The sequence below is a fragment of the Elaeis guineensis genome, chromosome 14 (genome assembly GCF_000442705.2).
Source record: "Elaeis guineensis isolate ETL-2024a chromosome 14, EG11, whole genome shotgun sequence".
In the NCBI taxonomy this organism is placed as follows: Eukaryota; Viridiplantae; Streptophyta; class Magnoliopsida; order Arecales; family Arecaceae; genus Elaeis; species Elaeis guineensis.
In genome coordinates, this window is record NC_026006.2 from 48,407,502 (window position 1) to 48,430,352 (window position 22,851).

General features: G+C 39.8%; 1 pseudogene; it reads left to right on the plus strand.

Moving 5' to 3' along the window:
* Positions 1-11,096: 11,096 nt before the first annotated feature.
* On the plus strand, positions 11,097-11,889 carry LOC140853614 (pentatricopeptide repeat-containing protein At1g05750, chloroplastic-like; annotated as a pseudogene).
* The last annotated feature ends 10,962 nt before the right edge of the window (positions 11,890-22,851 follow it).

Below are 22,851 nucleotides of genomic sequence, written 5' to 3' on the forward strand. Positions count from 1 at the left end.
TCACTATCTGACCCAACCTTCCTGAAAGGGACAGCAAAACAACGTGCAAGCCCTTTAATAAACTCGCTGATTTTCTTACCACACGACATATAATCATGGCTTTGGAAATAGATGGTGAGTAAAAAAAAAAATTCGGGGATCTACACCATCGTTGAAAGACGACTTAATGAATTTCTGATGTAATTTAAAAAATTAAATGAAATTAATAAAATTTTATTTTAAAAAATTATAAATAATTTATAAAATAATAAAAAATAAAAATGATCAAATGTAAAAGCGTGTTGAATACTATCCTAAGACGTATTTTTATCTCTTATGAGAAAAATTTAAGAAAATCATCCCAAGATATGATCAGGATTCTCCATCTGTGAATACGACTACGAAGGAGATTGATGGAGATCCTTTCAGTATCCAAAAAATAATCATAAAAAAAATTATTTGAAGAGAATAAATCAGAAGAGAAAGAAGGAGAGGCTTAAATAGGATGTATAAAATCAAATCTTAAGATAGTCCTTTTATAGCCATCCAATATAACTGTTTATGACCATTTGAGTTTTTATTGATCCATCGGGACTTTTAATAAGAAACCCAGTGATCAGAATCTTTAATAAGAAGCGTAATTATAAATGAGATTAAATACATATGATCGTTTGAACTTCTACTGACCCATTAAGATTTGAATTAGAAGTCCAATAGTCAAAAATTAAAATCATAACAATAAAAAGATTAAAATATTTAAATGATAAAATTAAAAAATAATGTTAAAATATTTAGAGGTAAATTTTAGAAAAATTTTAAGTTTTTTTTGAATTTTCTTCAACAATAATTTTAAAATATTTTTTAATATTTTTTCTTAATTCAAAAGTGGTGACACCGTCGAATTTGTAGATTTTGTTTTTTCAAAAAAAATCTTTGTGTAAATGTCTGTAATTTGATCCTTGACACCGTGGTGCATTAAATAGATTTCTGCTTTGTCCGCGAAGTCATGGTGAATTTCTATATGCATCCTTCCATTAAAGACTGGAAGTTAAAAAAATACAGGAGATTATCATTACTTAAATCTATCCCTTTAATGGGGGCTAGCATGGTGCCATATTTTAATCGAATTAGATAATATAAAAATACCCTCAAACCAAAATGAATGGAAGATCCAGAAAAGAAAAAGTCATCAAAGAAAGACATCCTTTCCTACTCGATGTTGAAGGTTAACCAACCTTTCTCCATCCATTTGTCTAATAAAATATTTTGTGTAATTATTTTGTTACAACCACTGCATAATTTCAGCTGACACGTTCATATAAGCGAGACATTGTCTTCCACGGGTGCTTACAACATTCGCTAGAAACAGTGGCTGCATGCGAAACATCAAACATTTGATACTGATTCCATAATTTCACGGATAGATCAGGATCAGTCCAATAGTTATTTACCGTATTATCTTTTTTATTTAAACAATTCAAGAGGTGCCTTGATAATCGATATAATACTTAAAATCTAATCCCACATCTTATTCAATATTTAAATTTAATTTTAATTTCTATTATGAATCAAATGCATCATTAATATAGTTTTTTTTATTTTAATTTTAATTGCAAACTAACTGCATCTTGCTGTCGACAACGCTTCTTCACTTAATTAAAAAAAAAAAATCTGCAAGGAAGAATATTGGTCTTGGTGGTGTCTTATCCTCCGGTCAAGTCGTCGCATTCGTTTATGTATCAAAAAACACAGTCGCTTTTGTCGTATATGTCCCATCATCTTCACTTAATTAAAAAAATTTCTATGTTAATTAAGAGGAGGTTACGGGATAAAAACAGTGCCTCGGTGCTGTCACTATCATTTCTTTGAAATTCCAACCTACGCATTGATAAGAATCGCAACAATAATTGCCCTTTAGGAATCAAACTCTTAGGTTGATAATTTTTGATCTATATCTGACCCGTATTTAATCTGATCCAACCCGCCCTGTTAACTTGAGCCCATGAATAGACATGAAATGCCTTATTTGAAGTGAACATGAAAAAGCCATTAACCTATACGTAAGAAAGTGCATCTATAATTAAAAAAAATTAAGTATAAATTCATATTTATTATTCATACACCCAATATGTGATAATCCGGCCCAATTGGGCCCAAAACCAGCTCACAAAGCCCACTAAGCCCATTAAACAAAAAAAAAAAAAATAGGGAGGAAGACTCCCGATCGGAGTCTTCCTCTTCCCCGATTCCGATCAAGAATCGAAGTTCTAGGGCCATTAAAAGACCCTAGGACAAGCTCTACAAGAATCTCCCTCCTCTCCTCTAAGTGTAGATCCATCAGCCACCGACGATCGCCGGAGTTTTTCTCCGATTTTTCTGATTGAAGCTGCGGCCTCCTATTCTTGTGCTCGCCGGAAAACAGAGGCCGAAGACGCCGTCGGAGCTCAGGTAAAGCTCCAACCTTTCTTCCTCTCCTTCTTCCGTTTCCCCTCTGGCCCCAAACATCATTGTCGGTCACCGACTTTGCCGGAAATCGAGAAGAAAATGATGCCCTGTTTTTTCCCTGTTCGGCCGAGTCATCTTTCACCCTTTTCCGACCATCGACGCCGTCGTTTGCGGCATCTCACCCTTAGGTTTGGACCCCCACCCCTCTATCTGTCTTTTCCGAAAGTCATGGCCGCCGGTGATAGGCCAATGACTGGAGAAATCCGTGGAAAGGAGGCGGTCCCCTATTTTTTCATTTTTTTTCTAAATCTCCCGCCGGCCGAGCCTCACCGCCGGCGTTCTGTTGCTCCCTGCTGTCGGCCGCCGCTGCCGGACCATCGATCGTGCCGCTGCAGCCCGCCGGACCACGGGCGACGCCCCTCTGATCCCCTCCCGTTCGGCCAAAGAAGAGGAACAGAGTTCCTTCTTCCGTGAAAGAAAAAGAAAAGAGAAAAGAAAAAAAAAAGAGAAAAAGAAAAGGAAAGAAAAAGAAGAAAAAGAAAAAAAAAAGAAAAAGAAGAAAAAAGAAAGAAAAGAAAAGAAAAATAATAAATATATATATATATATATATATTTATATATATATATATAAGTAAGTAAATAAATAAATAAATGAAATTGATGAGAGAGAAAGTTTCTCTCTCTTCTTTCAGTCTGAACCCTGACTTTCTCTCTCTAGAATTGGACTTTCTCTCTCTAGAATTTTCTCTCTCTAGGATATTTCTCTCTCTTGATGGATTTCTCTCTCTCTAAAGTTATTCCTCTAGGATTAGCGTAGTGGGAGGTCTCATCTGATGATTTTGATCGAGTTTAGGGAAGAGTCTGATTTTAAGTGAGGTTTTGATTTGGGATCTGTTTAGATTAAATTTTGAATTAAAATTAATGTAAAAATATAATTTTGGATAATAGGCATGGAAGAATCTCCTAGAAGTTAGTCGATCTGTTCAATCAGTGCTCCGTGAAAGGTAAGTAATGAATCATCTTCTCGAGATATTCCATATTTATTCTGAAAATAAATAATTATTCTCTGAAATTATGCATGATTTATGAAATTATGTTTTGTAAGAAAAGTGCTTTTGAAATGTTATGGTATATCGATTTATGCACCTATTTAATGAAAGATTATGATATATATTGTGGTACAAAGTGTTTTGATATAGATCGGATTTATGCTCTCGACCTAACTATGTTTCAGTGGGCCCCGCCAATGGAGATTATACGTTGGTATTTATGGACCCTGCCAGTGGGGGTTGTGCGCTGGTGTTTGTGGACCCTGCCAGTGGAGGTTGTACGCTGGTATTTGTGGACCCTGCCAGTGAGGGTTGTGCGCTGGTATTCTGTGGACCCCGCCAATGGGGGTTAAACGTTGGTCATAGTCAAGGCTGTTGAGTTACGAGTGTTTTGAATCGAATCGAATTTATGATTATATTATATGTGAATATTTGAAAATATTTGATCAGCATGAAATATACTCTTATGTTTATTTGCAGCATTATTCTTGAAAATTAGATAATATCTGAAATATCTGGTAGAGATATTTGTTACTTACTGGGCTGTCTAGCTCATTACCTTTCTTTCTATTTTTCAGATTCAGATAATTAATTTCAAGCGTGGGAAGAAATATTGGGACAGAGCTTTTAGAAGCGAGATTAGCATTGTCAACTTCATTGAATTTAGATCTATTGTTTTATTGTTAGCAAAAATTTTATTGGATGTAAGACATTTGATTTAATTACTTGAATTACAGTTGAATAATAATTATTTGAATTTATTCCGCTTGATGCATTGATATCGTGATGAGATGCCTTGCATGCTTATGGAGAGAGTTCTTCATAAGTATGCGGCGGTTGCCGCGACCCTCGATTCACAATCTCGGGTCGGGGGCGTGACAATTAATATGGTATCAGAGCATAAGTGGATAAATTATGACACATAGAATTTGACATAGTATGAGTGTAGGTGGGTAAACATTAGGAATATTGGGACGTTAGAATATGAGCATTATAATAACCCATCCTATCAAATAGATAAATGAATCTAATAAGGTTTTACTACTACAAGGTTACCATGCCTCCCCGTAGAATGACAAGAACTACTCAAGGAATTGCAAGAGAGACATCACAACCACGGGATGGTAGCACTCCCCATCTGACCAGTGGCACCCCTCAGGAGGAGGGAGTCATAGATCCTAATGGGAGTGCTTCGAGAGCACGTCAAGAACCAGATATGGCTCAGTTAATGCAGACCCTAATCATGATGGTACAAGCGCAACAACAAATACAACAGCAAATATTTGAACAACAGCAGATACAACGAGATACACAACAACATCAGCATCCACCACCACAACATGGAGAGCAACCAGTACAACGGAACAACATTTCAGAATTTAAAAAGCTTGCTCCTCCAGCTTTCAAGGGGACTACCGAACCTTTGGAGGCTGATAACTGGATAATGGAGATGGAGAAGGCTTTTGCTGTCCAAGAGTGTCTTGATGAAGAAAAGATTCGATATGCAGCTTATTTACTACAAGGAGAAGCATACAACTGGTGTCAGCGACTACAGCGCAAGCATGAACAAGACGGTGAAATACTTACCTGGGAAAGATTTCGAATTGCATTCTATGATCAGTATTTTTCTCGGAGTATAAGGATCCAGAAAGAGCATGAGTTTATTTATTTGAAGCAAAAGGGTATGAGTGTGACTGAATATGAAGCAAAATTTACAGAGTTAGTCAAATTTGCTCTGAGATTAGTGGATGGTGAGCAAGAACGTGTTCACAAGTTTGAGATGGGACTGAGAACTGAGATTCAAAAATAAATGGTTCCATATGAATTGACAACTTATGCAGATGTGGTAAACAAAGCACTGATAATTGAAAGGAAAGTCAATGCAGAACGCATGGAAAGGGAAAGAAGGCAAAGAAAGAGAGCAAGATCAAATGATACACAAGGGCAGAATAATAAAAACATCAAAAGATCAGCTAAGGGAACAGTAGACAATAAGACTCAACAGATTGATGGTGAGCCGTGCTCCAGATGTGGCAAAAATCATGCAGACAAAGATTGCTATTGGAATACCGGTGCTTGTTTCAAATGTGGTCAGAAAGATCATAAAATTGCTAGCTGCCCGCTAAATACTGAAAATCAAGCTGGCAAAAGAACTCATGAAGGACAACATAAGGATGGCGGACAGATTTCTAAAACCCAGGGAAGAGTTTATGCGCTTACTCAACAGAATCCACAGGCTTCCAATACAATGGTGACAGGTATGTTAAATTTCGAAGACGAAATTTTTTTTAGGGGGGTAGAATGTGATAATCCGGCCCAATTGGGCCCAAAACCAGCTCACAAAGCCCACTAAGCCCATTAAAAAAAAAAAAAAAAACAGGGAGGAAGACTCCCGATCGGAGTCTTCCTCTTCTCCGATTTCGATCAAGAATCGGAGTCCTAGGGCCATTAAAAGACCCTAGGACAAGCTCTATAAGAATCTCCCTCCTCTCCTCTAAGTGTAGATCCATCAGCCACCGACGATCGTCGGAGTTTTTCTCCGATTTTTCCGATTGAAGCCGCGGCCTCCTATTCTTGTGCTCGCCGGAAAACAGAGGCCGAAGACGCCGTCGGAGCTCAGGTAAGGCTCCAACCTTTCTTCCTCTCCTTCTTCCATTTCCCCTCTGGCTCCAAACATCATTGTCGGTCGCCGACTTTGCCGGAAATCGAGAAGAAAATGATGCCCTGTTTTTCCCCTGTTCGGTCGAGTCATCTTTCACCCTTTTTCGACCATCGACGCCGTCGTTTGTGGCATCTCACCCTTAGGTTTGGACCCCCACCCCTCTATCTGTCTTTTTCGAAAGTCATGACCGCCGGTGATAGGCCAATGACTGGAAAAATCCGTGGAAAGGAGGCGGTCCCCTATTTTTTCATTTTTTTTCTAAATCTCCCACCGGCCGAGCCTCACCGCTGGTGTTCTGTTGCTCCCTGCTGTCGGCCGCCGCTGTCGGACCATCGACCGTGCCGCTGTAGCCCGCCAGACCACGGGCGACGCCCCTCTGATCCCCTCCCGTTCGGCCAAAGAAGAGGAACAGAGTTCCTTCTTCTGTGAAAGAAAAAGAAAAGAGAAAAGAAAAAAAAAGAGAAAAAGAAAAAAAAAGAAGAAAAAGAAGAAAAAAAAAAGAAAAGAAAAGAAAAGAAAAATAATAAAAATAAATATATATATATATATATATTTATATATATATATATAAGTAAGTAAATAAATAAATAAATAAATAAATAAAATGAAATTGATGAGAGAGAGAGTTTCTCTCTCTTCTTTCAGTCTGAACCCTGACTTTCTCTCTCTAAAATTGGACTTTCTCTCTCTACTTTCTCTCTCTAGAATATTCTCTCTCTAGGATATTTCTCTCTCTTGATGGATTCCTCTCTCTCTAAAGTTATTCCTCTAGGATTAGCGTACTGGGAGGTCTCATCTGATGATTTTGATCGAGTTTAGGGAAGAGTCTGATTTTAAGTGAGGTTTTGATTTGGGATCTGTTTAGATTGAATTTTGAATTAAAATTAATGTAAAAATATAATTTTGGATAATAGGTATGGAAGAATCTCCTAGAAGTTAGTCGATCTGTTCAATCAGTGCTCCGTGAAAGGTAAGTAATGAATCATCTTCTCGAGATATTCCATATTTATTCTGAAAATAAATAATTATTCTCTGAAATTATGCATGATTTATGAAATTATGTTTTGTAAGAAAAGTACTTTTGAAATGTTATGGTATATCGATTTATACACTTGTTTAATGAAAGATTATGATATATATTGTGGTACAAAGTGTTTTGATATAGATCGGATTTCTGCTCTCGGCCTAACTATGTTTCAGTGAGCCCCGCCAATGGGGATTATACGTTGGTATTTGTGGACCCTGCCAGTGGGGGTTGTGCGCTGGTGTTTGTGGACCCTGCCAGTGGAGGTTGTGCGCTGGTATTTGTGGACCCTGCCAGTGGGGGTTGTGTGTTGGTATTCTGTGGACCCCGTCAATAGGGGTTAAACGTTGGTCATAGTCAAGGCTGTTGAGTTACGAGTGTTTTGAATCGAATCGGATTTATGATTATATTATATGTGAATATTTAAAAATATTTGATCAGCATGAAAAATATACTCTTATGTTTATTTGCAGCATTATTCTTGAAAATTAGATAATATCTGAAATATCTGGTAGAGATATTTGTTACTTACTGGGCTGTCTAGCTCATTACCTTTCTTTCTATTTTTCAGATTCAGATAATTAATTTCAAACGTGGGAAGAAATATTGGGACAGAGCTTTTAGAAGCGAGATTAGCATTGTCAACTTCATTGAATTTAGATCTATTGTTTTATTGTTAGCAAAAATTTTATTGGATGTAAGACATTTGATTTAATTACTTGAATTACAGTTGAATAATAATTATTTAAATTTATTCCGCTGTGATGCATTGATATCGTGATGAGATGCCTTGCATGCTTATGGAGAGAGTTCTTCATAAGTATGCGGCGGTTGCCGCGACCCTCGATTCACAAATTCGGGTCGGGGGCGTGACACAATATTTATAAAATCTATAGTTGCATCCAATCAAATTAACCATTCTAAGAAAATCATTTTTTTTTCTTGTATAAAACTCACAATGGCTCTTGAATGGGGAAGAGGATACAAACATCTTCCCATATTTTTGGATGGCTATTATTTTATTAAAAATTATTTTGATCATATTTAAAATTTTATGATATGATATTTAGATCTCTTTTAAGATTAATACTTTATTAAGTTATGAATTAAATTGTTAGATAAAAATAAAATTTTTTTTACATATGTGCTTTTCTAAATATTAAAATTTACATGAATATCTTTCTCAAATTAATATTTTTATATCTATCTTTATAAAATATTTATTATATATATATATATATATTATTTTTTTTGATATGTACCTATACTATCTAACACCATTAAGAAATTAACAGTTTTTAATTTAGATGACTGAAATATTCTTAATGATAAAATAAGCAAAAAAAAATTATAAAGATATACATATTAATAGTAACTTTATAAAAATATTAATAATAATTTTATATATTTAAAAAAATTTATATGTAAAAATAAAAATATATTTATTAGAATTATACCAATAAAAATTATAGTATAATGATCCGATGTCTACAACATCACATAAACATATTTAAACTTTATTAGATCAAGTTTGATCTGACGGTGGTAGTTTACTATAGATTATCTGTCAGAAATTGAATGGAATCTAGCTTCGAAATAGCCTTCGTAGCTGATGTGTGTGGCCCCTAATGGATGATAGGAAGAACTGTATTGTATTAGCAGTCCTCAGCTTAATTATATTTTTTAACTGCTAAGTGCTATAATATGTGCTAACAATATTACTAACAAATGACTAACAGAATAATAAGAAATAAAAATGATCAAATATGGAAGCATATAAATACTATTCTAAGGTGTATTTCTATCCCTCATACAGAAAAATTTGAGAAAATCATCCCAAGATATGATCAGAATCTTCTATCGGTGAGCACGACTGTGAAGGAGGTTGATAGAGATTATTTCAGCACCCAAAAAGATAATCATAAAAAAAAATGATTTTAAGAGAATAAATTAGAAGAGAGAGAGGGAGAGATCTAAATTGGATGTATAAAATCAGATCTCAAAATAATCTTTTTATAGCCATCTAATATGGCCATTTGAGTTTTTATTAGTCCATCAAGATCTTTAATAAAGAACCCAATGGTCAGAATCTTTAATAAGAAGCCTAAGTATAAACGAAATTAAATACATATAATAGTTTGAACTTTTGCTGACCCATTAAGGCTTGAATTAATTAGGAGTCCAATGGTCAAAAATTAAAATCATAATAATGAAGAGATTAAAATATTTAAATAGTAAAATTAAAAAATAATATTAAAATATTTGAAGGTAAATTTTAGAAAAATTTTGAATTTTTTTTTTGGATTTTCTTCAATAATAATTTTAAAATATTTTCTAATACTTTTTCTTAGTTCAGAATTGATGACACCAGGCAAATTTGTAGATTTTTTTTTTTAAGAGAGCCTTCGTGTAAATGTTTGTAATTTCATCCACGATATCGTAGTGCATTAAATAGATTATGCTTTGTCTACGAGTTTCCGAATGAAGTCATGGTGAATTTCTACCAAAAAAAAAAAAGTCATGGTGAAGCTCTGTCTATATATATATATATATCCTTCCATTAGATTTTCATAATGGCAGTTGTAGAATTGTCAGAGAACATCTCGGTAGCTTCTCTCGTCAACCCGCTTCTAACGGGTTTATAATTTGCACCAAAAAAAAAAAAAAAAGACAGGCTTATAATTTGACATACAGAGTGTTATCAATAAATCGCGAGCATATTTTAAGGTTGGTAATAATGTCGACTTGTTTAAAGTTGTTAATAGGAGGTTCCAGTTTCCTCCTACTTCTGTATAAAAAAAATGCAGCAACTTCGAACGAGGGAAAGAGACTGGAAGTTAAAAAATACGGGTTGAGAAGGATGGGGTTCAAGGTCCAACTAAAATCAAGCGAGAAAGAAACGGGGCCTGTTAGATAACCTTAAAAATAAGATCATGATAAGATTTAAAGTCAGTGAAAGGTGAAGATTATCATTAATTAAATCTATCCCTTTAATGGGGGCTAGCATGGTGCCATATTTTAATCGAATTAGATAATATAAAAGTGCCCTCAAACCAAAATGAACGAAAGATCCAGAAAAGAAAAAGTCATCAAAGAAGACATCCTTTCCTACTTGATGTTGAAGGTTAACCAACCTTTCTCCATCCATTTGTCTAATAAAATATTTTATGTAATTATTATGTTACAACCACTGCATAATATCAGCTGACATGTTTATACAAGCGAGACATTATCTTCCACTGGCGCTTACAACATTCGCTAGAAACAGTGGCTACATGCGAAACGTTGATCCTGGTTCCATAATGCCAAGGATAGATCAGGATCAGTCCAATAATTATTTGCCATATTAACTTTTTTATTTAAGCAATTCAAGGGGTGCCTTGATAATCCATATAATACTTAAAATCTAATCCCACATCTTATTCAATATTTAAATTTAATTTTAATTTCTAGTATAAATCAAATACATCATTAATATAATTTTGTTATTTTAATTTTAATTGCAAACTAAATGCATCTTGCTGTCGACAGCGCTTCTTCACTTGATTAAAAAAAAAAAAATTCTGGAAGGAAAAATATTGGGTCTTGGTGGTGTCTTATCCTTCGATCAAATCCTCGCGTTCGTTTATGTATAAAGAAACACCGTCGCATTTGTCGTATATGTCCCATCATCTTCACTTAATTAACATGGCAAAAATTGCTGTGTTAATTAAGCCGAGGTGACCGATACAAACAGCTACACCGTCAGAAAAAGTCTAGACGTGTTAACTAAGGGCGCGTTTGATTAGGGCCCCCCCAAAAATTTTTTTTTTATTTTTTAAATTTTTAAAAAATAAAAATCAAAAAATAATGTTTGATAACAATCCAAAAATCAAAAAATTAAAAATATTTATTTTACGTGGAAAGCAATTTTTTTTTTTTTGCTTTCTAAAATTTGATTCTCCTCTCCTCTCCAAAATTCCTTCGTCTCTCTTCCGTTGATCGAACACAACCGATCCCCCCACGAGACGTCGTCTCATGGACCATTTTCATCGCCCGTCTCGCCCGGCGCAGCCTTCTCCCCAACGCGGCCGCCGCTTTCTCTCGCATGCTTGCCATTGGCATCCAGCCCAACCATGTCACGCTCGTCCCCCTCCTCTCCGCCTGCGCCGACTTCCTGTCGTCCCCCTACGCCCTCCTCTGGGCTGCGCCCTCCACGCCCACGTCCTCAAGTGCCACCCAGCCCCCGGCCGCTGCGGCGGCGATCACGAGCCGCCTGTCCTCGCCACTGCTCTCGTCGACATGTATGCTAAGGGCGGACCGGCGGACATGGCCCGCGGAGTGTTCGAGCGAATGCCCATTATGAACTTGGTCTCTTGCAACACTATGATCGCCGGGCACATGAGGAATGGCGATGTTGATCAGGCTATCTGTATGTTTAACGAAATGCCAAACAGGGGCAGGGTGTCTTGGACGGCAGCGATCCATGGTTTCATGGAATTTTGCTCATCGACTGTTTGAACGAATGCCTAACAGAACTGTGGTTTCATGGAATTCAATGATTGTTGGCTTTGCAATCAATGAGTGCTGCAGGGAGGCTCTTGAGCACTTTGATATGATGCAGAGCGCAGGGTTTGAGCCCGATGGTGCCAGTTTCATGGGTGCGCTAACGGCCTGCAGCCATGCAGGTTTGGTAGATGAAGGTTTCATGTACTCTGATCTCATGAGCAAAGCTTATGACATTCCTATGAGGGTTGAGCACTATGGATGTGTGGCGGATCTGCTTGGCCGAGCTGGGCGGTTGGAGGAGGCAATGCACGTCGTGGAAGGTATGCAAATAAGGTCAGACGAGGCATAATCAAACATATTTTTTATTTTTTTGCTTTTGTTCTGTAGTGAAAATCAAAAAAAATAAAAAATATTTTTTAAAAAAAATCAAAAATCAAAATGTATAAGCAATTGCACCTTAAGTGACGTGATGTATACGGCACACTGACAGTGGTTTTAAAAAGAGAAAAAAAGATGAAAGATGTTTCCATTAGAAGAAAAAAAGAAAAAAAAAAAAGAAAACAAATGAAAGACGCACGACTTTGTGAATTCATTGAAACTTCCCTTGGTGCTTTCACGATCATTTCTTTAAAATTCCAACCTACGCATTGATAAGGATCACAACAATAATTTCCCTTTCGAAACCAAACTCTTAGGTTGATAATTTTTGATATATATCTAATCCGTATTTAATCTGATCCAACACGTCTTTTTTTTTGGTATAAGTGGGCAGTCAGACTAATCTAATTCGAGAGCAGTCCAAAAAATCAAAAAATAAAATATTTCTCAGGATTTACGTATAGTCGTCACTCTGGTGCCATCTGCAATCTTTGGTGTGCTCAGCAACAAAGTATGCCATCTAGTCTGCTGCACTGTTGGTCTTTCGAAATCATGCTGGCAGGGTATCATAGTGCACCCGTTAGTGGCCCTCTAGATGTCATAGAGGAGAGTGTGGGCCTCGCAGTGCATGGTTTCCTCCTAGATCTAGTTGATAACTGTCAGAGAATCTCCTTCAATGATGATCCTCTATACCTGCAGCTCCTAGATCGCATAGATGATACCAGCTTATGCTGCACAAAGCTCTGCATCAAGCACAGATGCTTCATAAAACTGTGAGCCCCCCACAGCCAGCATCCTCGAGTCAGTGTCCCGAATGACAAACTCCAAGCCATCTCTGCCATCTCTGACACTGCCATCAAAGTTGATCTTAATAAACTCAGAAGGTGGGGGCTCCCAAGAAATGAACAAAGTCCTTCGAGATACTGCAAATGTAGCCAGAGAGCCTCAAAAACTCGGGTCAGTTAAAGTCAGACCAGTAGAGTCGAAGTGGCTATACTCCGAAACTAAGCAGCTAGCTCTCTCCAGAAAGCACTTAGGAGGCACAACCTTGGCATAAAAAAATAAGGCTATTTTGGGATAACCAGATTTGATAGGTAATATACACCATCCAACAAGCTTCAGATGGCCCCTCACTAGCACTCCATTGAATGGCCTCCAGAAAAGGCTAGAGTCAAGGGCCAGTGCTCGCACACTACGGTCGGTTGCATGCCATCCTCCAGATCAAATCCGTTTTGGGACAGCAGAGGAGGGCATGCTTTGTGGACTCCTCCAAACCGCACATAGGGCAGTCAGGCGAAATATCCATAACTCTATCTCTGAGAAGAGTGTGTATTGGAAGCCTATCCCATGCGACATTCCAGAGAAAGAGTCTGACCCTAGGGTGAGCCCGAACCTTCCAAATTCATGCCGCATCGATCCTTCTCTGTGGCTTGGGTCTGTACATATCAGCAAGGTCTTTAGTTGGCATTGGAGGTCGGTATGACCGCCCCCACACCCTCACATTATGACTCCGATAGATAGGAATCGGTATGACGAGAATCCTTTCAGCGAGCTAGTTTCCAAAAGGATGGATGACTAGCTACCTCCTTCAGCACCTGCCCTTATCACCAATCAGGTCACAAACTCGCAGACGATCGTCCACTTTGGAGCTGTCAAAGGTTGGCCATTGAGAGAGTAGTAAACTGGATATCCAAGTCTTTTAACTTACGTCGATCGAAGCATCATCACCAATCAACCACCTGATCTGGGCGCTACAGCAGGGGCATGGACACAAATCTTTCTCCAAATAAAGGAACAACCATGCTCACTTTGGATCTAGGATCTCTGGCTCCAATCACTACAAAAAAAACTAGCTATTAGTGATGGCTATTTGCCGTCGCTAATAGCTAGTTTGCCATTGCTAATACTATTAGTGACGGTAATCCGTCGCAAAAAGTCGATGGAAATACCTCTGTTGCTAATTACCATTATTAGTGACGGTAATTTTACCATCGTTAATAATCATAATTAGCGACAACATTGCCGTCGCTAATAATTTTTTAATTTTTTAATTAAAATTTTAAAAAATTATTAGCGATGGTTTTATTGTCGCTAATGCTATCACTAATAGATTTTTATTTTTATAATTAAAATTATTAAAAAATTATTAACGATGGTAAAGCCATCACTACGATTATAGTTAATAATTTTTAATTTTTTAATTAAAATTTAAAAAAATTTTAGGGACGACATAGCCGTCGCTAATACCATCACTAATAATTTTTATTTTTTTAAAAAAATTATAATTAATTTTTTTAAAACCTGCTTTAATCATAATAACAAGAAATAATATTTTTTAAAATATATTATAAATAAGATAATAATTATTTAATACAATCATAAATATAAAATTAATTGTATCATATTAAAAATATAAATCATATAATTTTACATACATATATTATTTTACAAGTATCAAAATTATATACATATAATAAAAATCATGTAAGATCCTACTCGTCGTCCTCCTCATTCTCCTCCTGCTCCTGTACATCCTCTCTAATAGCTGGTGGATGAGAGTCGAATATTTCAACATCCTGTAATAAAAAAAAATAAAACATCATTAATAAGTTTCGATATGAAAATAGATGTGTCGATACGGAGATGTATATTTCGATATACTATTTTAAATTTTGAATAGATTATTTCTACATATTTTATTTGATGATATAGAGTTATAGACATCTCCGATCTATCATTTGGATGGTTAGATTGAATTTTTACCCCTTAGGTTCTATTTTCAAATTATTAAAAAGTTTCGATACGAAAGCGTGTATATCGATATGGAAGTATATATTTTGATATACTACAATTCTCAAATAGATTATTCCTACACGTTTCATTTGATGATACGGAGCTATAGATACCCCCGGCCCATCATTTGGATGGCTAGATTGAATTTCACATCCTAGATCTCATTTTTGAATTATTAATAAGTTTCGATACGAAAGCGTATATGTCGATATGGAGATGTATATTTTGATATACTACTTAAATTTTCAAACAAATTATTCTTATATATTTTATTTAATGATACAGAGCTATAGACACCTCTGACCCATCGTTTGGATAGTTAGATTAAATTTTTATGCTCTATATATTCTTTCTAGATTTAAGTTTCGATATGGAGGTATATCTTTCGATACGGAGGTGTATTTTCTGATACACTTCTTTGATTTTCGAATAGATTATTTCTACACATTTTATTCGATGATACAGAGGTATAGATACCTCCAACCCATCAATTAGACGGTTAGATTAAATTTTTAGCCTTTAGATCTCCTTCTCCGATTCAAGCCTAAATATATGAAGCTTCTAAATACGAAAACTTAAAATAAATAAAAGTATTTACTAATAAAATTATTTGATGTGATAGTTGGGACAACGAGCTTAGCTGGTCGTGCAGCTATGGGTCTCAAAGAATCTTCACGATCATATCATGGATGGCATCTCGAAAGCTCTGAGGTCATCGGCTCAGAAGCCTCTACACGACCTCCTCCACGTATGCATTACTCCAAGTTTGGGACATTGAGGTCTGTGATGATGCCAAAGAGTATCGAGCCGCTAAAGAATCGAAGCTGTGGCCCAATCCTATGATCCGACTCCTACTCACCCCTCCGGTGATCTTGAGCCATCCCTTAAGGTCAAGGAGGGGCTAAGTGGATGGGTCATCATCGTGCTGTGCAATGCCATACTCTATATAATCCGTCTACACAGGTCAGAAATATATTAATTCTAATATACATATCAGATCCTGTAACAACTTAATAAATACAGTTTGAAATTTTTACCGTGATCTGTTGTGACCTAAAATCAAGTAATCACTAGTCCTCCTAGACTAGTGTGTGGCCTCCCACAACTATAGCTGGCTTGATGGATGATTCAGCTATCGTATCTACAATAAGTAAATAATAAAATTAAATTAATTAAAATATATATGTAAGAGTTTTTACAGTTTTAGTAAAGAATTTTGATATAGATTTTTTATCAGTCTGTCGGCCATAACATGTATGTTGATGGAGCCATCCGTGTGCTTGATCGGATCTTGTTGGACGGTCCAATTTTGTCGGATCTTCTACCACCTATTGAAGTACTCCATGCTACTCCATTGGTCACAGAGGGCCTCCGATACGTCTATTTGCATCTAGTGATCCCTGTAGGACCTCTAGTTTGATATTGACTGAAAACCAGAATGCTCGATAGCGGATTGCCTAAGGCTGTATAGCCCATCTCGAACTAAAAGTCAAGTCGACTTGGCAGGCATGCCAGCCATAGAAATTTCAAAGTTTCAGATCATATGAGCCATCTTTTCATAGTTCTTCCTCTCAATTCATGTAAGTATCCCTTCCACCATAGTCAGCCTTTACGATGGATTTTAAGGAGTACTAAGCTACTCAGAAAATAAACTATACTATACATATCATATATGTATGTAAATAAAATCAGATCTTGATAGTATTGCATGAAACATTAATAAATCAAATCAGTTTTATTTCTGATTTATTAGATGTTAGATTTATGCATTTATGTTCACGTCAACAATCTGGCTCTGATACCACTGAAAATTTGTAGGTATTTTCACGCATGTAATTCAATTTTTTTAAAATCTTAATGCAGTGAAATGAATCTAGATTAAACACTTCAATATAACATGCATTAGATCTAATCTAAAAACTACCTAAGCAAGGATCTTATAACTTTACATAACATGCATAATCTGAAATCTAAAATCAAAAATATAGATCGTATCTACAATATAAATCATATCTACTATGAAGTTGAGATCAGATCTCTATACCTAAGTGCGGATCGATATACGCCGCAGCTGATAACCATGGATTTATCAAGTTTTTTAAGGCACATAATAGCCAAACAGATGGGATGTCAGCTTGGGGATGCGGACGCAGAGACGAGGGTGCAGAGATGGGGCTACGGGAAGGTGGCACAGGTCGGTGTCGAGGGGTCGGGCCGACGGGGCGAGGCCGCAGGGTCAGGGCCTGAGGGTTGCACCAATGAGGTAGGGGCCGTGGGGTCGAGCCAGTGGGCTGACAAGGTTGGGTTGGCAGGGCTGGGGGTGGTGGGGCAGGGGCCGTGGGGTAGGGCTGGTAGGCTCAGGGAGGCGGGAGGTGATCGGGGGCTTGGGGAGGCGGGAGGTGGCTAGAGGCTCGGGAAGGCAGGAGGTGGCCGAGGGTTCACAATCAGGGCTCGGGGAGGCGGGAGGTGGTTGGGAGCTCGAGAAGGCAAGAGGCAGCCGATGGCTCGTGATCGGGGCCTCGGGAAGGCAAGAGGTGGTCGGGGGCTCGAGGAGACGGTCGACGGCTTGGGGAGGTGGAGGAACGAGGGGGGTGGTGGGGGGATCGGAGGCAGGGGAAAGAGAGGGTGGAAGAAAATGAGGGAGCTGGGGGAAAATGAGGGCGTGCAAGGGAAGAATTTTTTTTTTTAAAATTTTGGGTAGACTATTAGCGACGATACTTTTTATTGCTAATGCCATCACTAATACTATTAGCAACGGCATTCCCGTCTTTAATGCCGTCGCTAATAGTGTTTAAAATTTTTCAAAAATTCGTAATTAAAATTTTGAAATCTATTTTAATCATAGTAATACATAAATCACTGCTATACATATATGGCAGTGGTTGCGCAACTGCTGCAATTGGCCTATAGCAGTGGTTATTACGCAACCATTGCTATAGAGACAGAATATAAATTTTTTTTTATTTTTTTTAAATATATTATAATTTTAAAATTTAAAATCTATCTTCACCATTCATTATCTAAATAATTATCATTAGAGTATAATCACAAAAGATCATCTCGATCTGATAGCTCTATCTACATCGATCAATAAAATTTAATTTTGATGACCATGAACGATTGTATAATGATTTAATAGATAGAGACCATCGATGGATCCAAAAACTTACAATAATGATCTCGGTGATATTTGTAGCACACTATCAAAAATTTTACTTCAATCGGACATCATTATCATAATCAATTTAGCACGGAATGATTTTGACTGTTAAATGAAAAATGAGTGATCGAAAAAAGATCAAATGACATCCGATTAAGATAATTTTTTAGATAAATAATCTTTGCTACTATTTTAATCATTTGTACAGTGGTGATCATAAAATCCAAACTATGCATGTATAAATCATCCATATTAAATAGATCTTATAAAAATACGAGTATTATTACTTAAGAACTTTAGGAATGAGTATCAAGAGACATATAATTTTAGATCGTTTATATATGCGTGGTTTGAATTTTATGATCACCATCATACAAACGATTAAAGTATTAGCAAAGATCATTTATCTAAAAAATTATCTTATAATCGAATGCCGTTTGACCTTTTGATTACTCATTTTTTATTTAACGATCTAAATCATCTGATGCTAAATTGATCATGATATTCATGTCCAAGTAAAATTTTGATAGTATGTTACAAATATCATTGAGATTATCGTTGTAAATTATCAGATCCATTGATAGTTTTTATCTATTAGATCATTATGTGATCATTCGTGGCCATCGAAATTGAATTTTATTGATCGACATAGCTAAAATTATTAGATCGAGACGGTCTATTGTGACAATCTCTAACAATAAGTATTTAGACAATGAATGGTGAAGATAGATTTTAAATTTTAAAATTATATCATATTTAAAAAAATAAAAAAAAATTATATTCTGTATTGAGTATTAGCGATGACAGATGCTGTCTCTAATACTTTTCGTACCATCGCTAATAAATTTAATAAATATTTTTTTTTATTATTTACAATGATGAGTTCTGTCGTTAATACTACTTGTTGGTGCAAAAACCCGCTTGCATCGGAGAAGCTGGAGTCGAGGGAGTCGCGGTCGCCGTCGGAACCTGCAAAGGAAGTCTAAACCGGAGTGGGGGTTGCTCCGGCAAGACCCTCCGATGCTCAAGTCAGTTCTCTGCCTCAACAAGAGTGGAGTGCTCGAATGAAAATTTTAGCAGAGTTTTGAGATAGAAATTAGAGCTTAGAGAAGAACGTATCTGGGGTCTCCCTTTTATAGGCGGAGGGGGCAACAGACTGATAGCGATGTTTGTAACCGTCTGGCCGTGGGCTGCACAAGGTCAGGATGGGTTTGTTGCGAAGAGTAGTGGAGTGAAATCGTGGCCATCACCGAGACATGCCACGTGGAGTCTGTTGTGGGGAGTGGGGTGGCATCCGTTGTCGCGACTTGTCAGAGGGTGGAGAGACTGCGCGGTATCCGTCGTAGGAAGTGGAGCAGAGTCGTGGCCGTTGTTGCGGCCTGCCAGGGAGTAATGGAGCCGCGTGGAAACCGTCGCAGGAAGTGGAGCAGAGTCGTGGTCGTTACTGCGGTCTGCTAGGGAGTAATGGAGCCGTGCGGAATCCGTCGTAGGAAGTGGAGCAGAGTCGTGGCCGTTACTACGGCCTGCCAGGGGGTCCAGGCCTGTCGGCCGAAGTTCGATCGGGGTGTCTGGCGGAGAGGGGTGGCTAGCTACCCATCTGAGAGGAGCTTGGACGCTGCAAATCCTATTGAGTGCCTTGGGCGCTAAGGTGGTAGGCGAGGACCACTTGCCGTAGAAGCTCGAAGTCCGACTCCCGTAGGAGCCCGGACGAAGTCTCCCTGTAGCCGGAGTCGGGGCGAAGTCCGGCTCCCGTAGGAGTCCGAACGGAGTCTACCTGCAGTTGGAACTGGGGACGGAGTCTGGCTCCCGTAGGAGTCCGGACGGAGTCTACCTGCAGTTGAAGTCGGGGATGAAGTCCAGCTCTCGTGGGAGTCCGGACGGAGTCTACCTGCAGTTGAAGTCAGGGACGGAGTCCGGCTCCCGTAGGAGTCCGGACGGAGTCTACCTGCAGTTGAAGTCGGGGATGAAGTCCGGCTCCCGTAGGAGTCCGGACGGAGTCTACCTGCAGGTGAAGTCGAGGACGAGGTCCGGCTCCCGTAGGAGTCCGGACGGAGTCTGCTTGCAGTTGAAGTCGGGGACGAGGTCCGGCTCCCGTAGGAGTCCGGACGGAGTCTACCTGCAGTTAGAGTCGGGGACGAGGTCCGGCTCCCGTAGGAGTCCGGACGGAGTCTGCCTGTAGTTGAAGTTAGGGATGAGGTCCGGCTCCCGTAGGAGTCCGGATGGAGTCTACCTGCAGTTGGAGTCGGGGACGAGATCCGGCTCCAGTAGGAGTCCGGACGGAGTCTGCCTGCAGTTGAAGTTGGGGATGAGGTCCGGCTCCCGTAGGAGTCCGGACGGAGTCTACCTGCAGTTGGAGTCGGGGGCGAGGTCCGGCTCCCGTAGGAGTCCGGACGGAGTCCGCCTGTAGTTGAAGTCGGGGATGAGGTCCGGCTCCCGTAGGAGTCCGGACGGAGTCTGCCTGCAGCTGAAGTTGGAGATGAGGTCCGGCTCCCGTAGGAGTCCGGACGGAGTCTACCTGCAGTTGAAGTTGGGGATGAGGTCCGGCTCCCGTAGGAGTTTGGATGGAGTCGGCTTGCAGTTGAAGTTGGGGATGAGGTCCGGCTCCCGTAGGAGTACGAACGGAGTCTACCTGCAGTTGGAGTCGGGGGCGAGGTCCGGCTCCCGTAGGAGTCCGGACGGAGTCCAGACTGAGTCTGCCTGCAGTTGAAGTTGGGGACGAGGTCCGGCTCCCGTAGGAGTCCGGACGGAGTCTGCCTGCTGCTGAACGCTGGTAGAATCTCCGAGAGGTCACTCCTGATACGAACTTCGGTTGGGGGATATTTTATATCCAACACCAGTCCCCTTACTTTCAAGTTCGAATTTCGAACAAAGGAAGTACAGAAAGATTTTCACAGTCGAAACCATCCCCTTGAATTCCGTGCGCGATTGCCCTCAGATATTTTGGTATTTAATACGCGCGTGCCGTAGCCTTTTTTCAATTAGGGTGATCCGAAGGGTCCTTTCGGAATTCCCACCGGAGCGTAGTCCCAGGTACCACGCCGTAATGGTTCCACCAGCGGTCAACCTTACGTCGCTGTGAGTGGGACACGTGGTGGGCACCGACAGATCTAGGAATATCTGCCGCCATAATTGCGCCAGGCCCCGTCGCCTATTTAAGCCCCCCTCCTGCCCTCCAGGGGTTTCACTTTGCCTGAGAGTCGATATCCTTCTTCTGCTTGAGGGTTTAGCCACTCCCTCGGCGCCCTTCGAAGCATTCTTCGCACTAGTCTTCGCCACCTCCGCTGGCTCCCCGCCGCCTTCAGTCCCCCGAGTTCCTTCGAGGGGTTCTCCCGCCAGGGCCCCCGCTCCGAAGGCCAACCTTGAGAGGATGCCGCGGATCAAAAGGAGTAAGAGGGGAAAAACAGCGGCCTGCGAATCTTTCGGCCGTCGAACTGTCACTGAGGGTCCCCACCACCTCAAAGGGGGCTCGAGGGAAAATTCCTTCAACAACAGGGATTTAATAACGGAAACAACCGGTGAGCGCGTACCATCCGAAAATTTTGGAGTAGTTGAATGGGGTGACATCGGTCAAGGAGGCAGAGTTGTCGTCACAGGCCGTGGCGGAATTCTCGACGTCGTCGGGGCCGAGGGACCAGAAGCGGTCGGCGCCAACGGTGGGGCAGTAGAACTTGTTGCGGGGATGGTGGAAATAGTGCATGCCGACCTTGCCGAAGTATCCAGGATGGTGGTCGTCGTGGAGTACACGGTGGTGGTGCATGCCTCCGGCGCCATCGCGGCTTTCGGGGTACTCTCAGTTTTTTTCGATGTAGGTCATCGTCGCCGCTGCCGTCGTCGTCGCTGTCCTTTGAATTCTATCCCACCCTTTTTCCCCTAAGGGTGGGGCTCCGGCAATGGAGCAGAAGGAGGCGGGGGACGAGAGCTGAAAGGTTCATCACATGCACTGGAGAACACCGCTGAAAAGGACGGAACCGGAAGGAGAAGTCGAGAGCTCGGAGTAGTTCCTAACGTGTTCCTTTCGAATCTTGTATCAATGTTCTTTTTCTTCGGCCCCCAGGGTCTTGTAATGTACATCTTGTTAATTGAGAATGAAAAGGAGATTTTATTACCTTATCCGCTCCTTGCGTCAAATTGTTGCCGGCCGAACTTCTTTCATTCACTATTGTTATTGCCGTACTCCCCTCCTCTTTTCTTTCTTTCTTTTCCCTTTTTCTTCCCCCCCTTTTTTTTAATTTTTTTTATTTTTGCCGATGCTATCTGGAGGTTCTTGGTCGTTGCTGTGTAGCTCGCTTTTCTTGTTGTCTTTCTTCTTCAGCCTCAAAGGCTCTGTAATGTATACTTAATTAATGAGAAGAGAATTTCCCGTTACCTTTTTACTCGCATGTTGAATGGCTGTTCGCCGAGCTCTTTTCGGCTTTTGCCTTGCTCGATATCGACGTCGTTCGAAGGTACCCGATTACCGTCGCATTGATCCATCCCTCCGTTCATGGCCGTTGATTTGCCCGGGACTACTTGGGTTTGGCATCTCCTTGCAGAGTTCGAGCTCGGAGGTCCGAACTTCTCGTCGTCCCGAGGAAGTCGTCTTATCTAGGGCCTGCGTTGAGAGCTTTCTCGAAGGCCGGAGATTTTGATAAGAACCCCAATCCTTGTCGGGACAAGGTTCCCTGCATCTTTGATTCGTCGCTGATGCAGTCCGTCACTTTTCCTTTTGACTCCCCTCCCCTTTCTCCTTTTTCTTTTTCGAGTGAGGGTTTTTCCTTTGCTCTTGGTGGGGTCACGGGAGCGTGAAGGGGCCGTCGAAGGGGTCCCCTTTTCTGATCTGATCTTGGATGATCGGACCTTAGTCGATGTCAGGACGATGTTCTTCCCTTACTTC